Genomic DNA, 5874 nt, shown 5'->3' with positions numbered 1-5874 from the left:
TCGTTGTTCTGAAACCAAACTCTGGGTCATTGCGTTCGATTAACGGCGGTTTGGCTGCCGGGACGAATAACGATCAAAACCCGGAACTCAACATGGTGGAATACGTGCCAATGTGGCGGGACGCAATCGCGAACTCCGATAAACGATATCGCGATGCTACGAGGATACCACGATTGAAGCGGCGGTCATTGGTTTGGCAAATTCGCTGTATACCATCTGCTGCGGACCATTCGCGACAACCTAAACGTTTACGGGCATGGCGCAAATATATGAACGATGGCGGCCATACCGATCAAACATTTGTCGGGGATCTTCAAACAAAACACTTTATTTCGCCGTTTGCTGGTTTGGCTTTCTTCCGTTCGACGATGATATTTCGATCGGTGCAAACGGCGCATCACGGTCGATGGACTGCGGGTATACCGGACGGTACCGGAATACTCATTTCGGTTTGGGATGCGAACTTTCGCCTGAATAAATTCCGCAACGTTCTTCGTTTCGAACGTTAAACAATTGCTTTACGCTGGTGGTTTATCAGTTGACGGATGCATATAAACGGTTGGTGGCAATTTTGATGGGTTGGTGGAACCGGCGTTGTTTATGCCGTTTTAATCGCTGTTTGGACGATGCGGTACGAATATCGCTGATAACGATCGCCATGGGTTTATTGGTTTTCCGTTCGCCAAATTCAATTCGTCTTCGTTATCGGCGTTATCGATTCCGGAATGGGCGACTTCTATATTTATCGGGATTTCCTTCCATACAAGGAGAAAATATGAATAATCGATATGAAATTCAGGAAACAGGTCAGTACCCGGGTATAAATACCAGCAGTTTATAGTGGAGGAATCAAAGACATTGAGAACTGGAAACAGTCAAGTTACTACAGGTAGGTGAAACGTAACGTTATTTGTTATATACTGAAATTAAGATTATTGGAATCGGAATAATTGTAGCAAACTCCTACACTTACAGTGTGCGAATGTCATTTCTCTTGTTGGGTCAGTTAGTGAGTGTAATATGCCAACTTTATCACTCGGTGGCGTTAATTAAACCAGTGTTTGACAGTAACGGTCCACTCAAGTGTCAGATGGTATGTGGTTAGCTATGAGAGTCTACCTTACACATTATTTCGGTATATAATGAATGTATTCAACTCAACGTTTAATACTAAATCCTGTTTTCAGATATCGCAAATACATTTACAATAATATACCGACAGATAGCATGCCTTCAACTTTTAGACTTTAGAAATCATTTTGTGATATCATATTATGAGGATATTGGTTACGGTATACTTGACAATAATGCATGCCGCGTCCTCTAATACACTGCTGTTATTTCGGTCTCAGGATAATGCTAGTTACTCGATCACTATATTTCAGAAGTTTCACCAAGACAAACAGTACAGCCATCAATACATCATGTCTGAGTACGATACAGATATTGCTGCTGTTGTCATTGACAACGGATCTGGGATGTGTAAAGCCGGCTTTGCTGGGGATGACGCCCCACGTGCTGTGTTTCCAGCCATCACTGGTAGACCCAAGTACGACGTGAGTAGATGGTGTCATGATTTAATAAATAAGGTTTCACTACATCCTTGTATCGTTAGCTCCGACAAGATTAGGTTTGAAGTGGTAGTAAATATGAATATTTGCTAATGTAACAAAACAGATAGTTAAGTCACAATAAGTACTATTTTTGTAATACGAGTTCATTATTTGTGACCGACGTTCATTTAGAATGTTAAACGTTCGCAGCTAGGTCGTATGAATTACTATCACTAAATGGTCCTCATCCACTAAAATCCCTCCTACAGGTCTACATGGCCGGGATGGGTACCAAGGACTGCTACATCGGGGACGAGGCACAGAGTAAGAGAGGTATCCTCAGTCTGAAATATCCCGTTGAGAACGGCATCGTCAACAACTGGGACGACATGGAACGTGTGTGGCACCACACCTACTACAACGAGCTGAGAGTAGCACCCGAGGAGCACCCAGTACTTCTGACGGAGGCACCACTCAACCCCAAGTCTAACAACAGAGAAGATGGTGCAGGTAGGGGTCACGTTGTTGAGATGGCCTGACAAGGGGAAGGTCTCATTGTTAAAATCATATGTATTATCAGTGTATGAAATAAGGCCGTCCGACCGCCCGAGACGGGGCTGAATTTGCCCGGACGGTCTAATTTTACAGCTAAGCCAGCTCGATGGACGGGTGAAAAAAATATATTAAGATAACGTGTCCATTGGCAGTGTCTATTTAGTATTTAAGAAGGACTGGTTAAATCTCTTCTGGGCTGGTAAGCTTTTGAAGTTACCAGCCCAGTTGTCTGGCTGGGTTTTTGGCTTATTTCATACACTGGTATTATACACATTATAAACCGTGCTGTATACTGGCATCTAATTATTTTTACCATTATGGAGATTTAAGGGCACACTTCTTCTCCTCCCAATCAGCAAAATAATACATTCTCCAAAATTTGAACAGCCCAATGCAGTTCCTGTATTTACAATGAGTCACATGGCTGTCCATGAGTTACCGTCCTTTGACAGTTGTTCTTGATGTCAACCACATGTTTAACTGGACTCGATTTTGAACAGACTCCGTGATGCAGCTGGAATATTGCTGACAGCGGCATATAACAACATTCACTGGGAATATGTTCATGGTTGCATGTTACTAAATGAGGCGACGTGTTTGATGTGTTTCAATCAAGCTGAAATTGTACATCTTTTTAAAACAGAAGAATTGTAGCATATAGGAAATGTTTAAACATGGGGGTACCCTTAAATTATATCTTAGTGTAACTCATGCTTGTTTCCTCACTACAGATCATGTTTGAGACATTCAACACTCCCGCCTTCTATGTGAGCATCCAGGCGGTGTTGTCGCTGTACGCCTCGGGGAGAACCACTGGCGTCGTCCTCGACTCGGGAGATGGCGTCTCGCACGTCGTGCCCATATATGAAGGTGAGACAAATCCGGGTATTTCAAAATAGACTTCAAAGTGTTATTTCATATTCTCAAGGTTTGAAGTTCCACATAACATGTTCTTCTGTCAGTGACACGATACTTATTGTATAACCTAATTTGTGATTATCTCAGGCTACGCCCTGCCCCACGCTGTCCGGAGAATGGACCTGGCTGGCCGTCACCTGACCTCCTACCTCAGCAGGATTCTCCACGAGAGAGGATACAACTTTACTACATCATGTGAGTCGTCCACACATGGCTTCATATTACTTATATTCCATACGTTACCTTACCATGATATAGACTCACATTTACGATAGTATTTCGTAAAACTGTGATAATCACTCAGTTATTCTTTGAACAAACCTTTGAAGACAACTCTTTTTAACGGTTAATAATCAGCGCAACTCCTTTCTTTTGAGTAATGTATGATTCTTCGGTTTAGATAAGCTGAAATTGAGCCAGAAGGCCATTTCAATATTTATTTTATTTTCAAAGTAATAATTTCTGTGTGAATTGTAAATCTCAAAAGCATCGTTTTGTTTTATCTCTGTCAGCCTTCATGACCGAATTGTTTCGGTCGCGGAATAGTGATCAATCTGCACTGTATAAGATCCATATGTTTATAGCTATTTTTATCAATAACACTTTCCCATACACTTATTTTGCACGTGTATCGTGTTTGTGACAAGTTGAAATGTCGTGTTTGCAGCTGAGAAGGAGATAGTGCGAGACATCAAGGAGAAGCTCTGCTATGTTCCCATGGACTTCGAGACAGAGATGGTGTCAGCTACACAGTCCAGCGCCGTTGAGAAAGGATACGAGCTGCCGGACGGGTCTGTGATAACTATCGGCAATGAGAGGTTCCGAGCTCCGGAGTGTCTGTTCCAGCCGAGCTTCACGGGTAAGTGTTACAGGATGATGGGTAATCCAGTTCTAACGGAAATGTTTTCATTTTCTGTTTTACAGTAGACATATATAGTGATGGAATCTTTATGAACACTGGCGATAACCGATCGCGTTCAGTGATAAACATGTATACTTGATGCTGGTCCTTGATGTATAATAAACAGTAGTATATAATCACAACACTTTCTCTCATACATGTGTTCTCCCTCCAGGTATGGAGAGTACAGGCATCCACGAGATGGTCAACAGCTCGGTGATGAACTGTGACATTGACATCAGGAAGGATCTGTACAGCAATGTGGTTCTGTCAGGGGGATCAACAATGTATCCAGGTTAGCTCTTGCTATAGCTGCCAAGGCAATGGCCGTGTCTGGGATTAGACATGGTTATTCATGGACAAAATGCACTGTAATCGATTCTGTAGCATTTCACCCCTTTGCATTGTAAATTGTTCTCATTCATGATTGTCACATTTTGTGCAAATAATAACGCTGTTATTTTACAGGTCTGGCAGACCGGATGGCGAAGGAACTGAGCGCCATTGTACCGTCCACAATCAAGGTCAAGGTTATTTCTCCACCTGAACGGAAGTACTCGGTGTGGATCGGCGGCTCCATCTTGGCCTCGCTTTCAACCTTTCAACAGCAGTGGATCTCCAAGCGGGAGTATGATGAATCTGGACCAAGCATTGTTCACAGGAAATGTTTCTGAGCGCCATATCATGACAGAAAGTTGACAATGAGGGTGAAGTTATAAGTCTTTCAATGGGAATGAGGAGTCCTTCACGAGATCTGAAATTGTAACCGTAACATCAACGTCTTCACGTGGCAAGCGAAAGGACAAACCATCCAGCATGTTAACACAGAACATAGCACACATACATTTCTCGCACTGCGTTAACGGTGGATTGAATTATTTGTTTGTAATGTTGGTAGAGAACATCGTGCAATATCATTACTCATCTTAATCAGTACTGTCCCTTGTAAAAGGCGTCATGTTTTACATGATTCTGAAAGGGCTCTGATGTTATTAAACATTGTGTATATATCCTTGTACATGATTCCATCTGTATATACCATATATTTATCAATTCATCTGTACAACATATCACATATACAACATATCACATATACACCAGTCCATGTGTACATATTACATGAAATTAACTCGTGTATCAACAATGTTTATAGGTTATGTGACTTGAATAAATGTTTCAGTCGGATTTGTTTTGTCCATTTGCCTGTTAATATCCAGGCATCTAATTATTTTAACATTTTAATAACATTAGATGAAAACATTGTACCTATGTTGGGAATCAAATCCAGCTAGTCGGCGTGAAGAGTGAACGTTTCAACCATTAGGCTATCTCACCGCCCCTCACGCTTTGGGTTGAGAAGAAAATGTCAATATGATAGATTTATGTGAACTAACTTTTAAGACATTTCTTTCAACTTCATGACGCAAAAAGAGATATATATCTATAATGTGTCTGATTATTAAAACTGTGAAAGTGAAAATATGAACTTGTAAAACAAGTGATCAAGAGACCGATCACCTCCAAAAATAATGTATGCGTATATCAAACGAAATAATACCTACGTCGTTCGTTAAACATATTTTCTTCATACTTTTCACATATATTGATCTTACTTAGAATTTCTATTTAACATCTACTTTTGTTACTACTGCGCTTTACCTGTCGTATGTTTTCCGACTCAGAGCATGAAGAGCGACCGTCTCTTTTCTCTGCAGTTCTCTGACACCGGCTAACACAATCACCTTTCGTTCAAACTAAAGTAACCTCATTCATTCACTACTACTAATGAGCTGTTTTAGGAAAGAAAACCTATGTACATACATATGTCAGTGTTTTTCCCCCTAGGCTTTCTTTAAATGCAAATGAATTCACATAAGAAGATTAACAGCGCTCACCTACCAAGACTTGACACTTTTGTAGCACACTCGGGAAGCAAAACGTCTGCAA

At 41.2% G+C, this 5874-nt stretch overlaps 1 pseudogene; it reads left to right on the top strand.

Annotated features, from left to right (window-relative positions):
• Positions 1-830: 830 nt before the first annotated feature.
• Positions 831-4601, top strand: LOC124284420 (annotated as a pseudogene).
• The last annotated feature ends 1273 nt before the right edge of the window (positions 4602-5874 follow it).

The sequence above is a fragment of the Haliotis rubra genome, unplaced genomic scaffold, assembly GCF_003918875.1.
Source record: "Haliotis rubra isolate DU_JTF1 unplaced genomic scaffold, ASM391887v1 Scf337, whole genome shotgun sequence".
Taxonomy (NCBI): domain Eukaryota; kingdom Metazoa; phylum Mollusca; class Gastropoda; order Lepetellida; family Haliotidae; genus Haliotis; species Haliotis rubra.
This window is presented reverse-complemented; position numbering and strand designations above follow the sequence as displayed.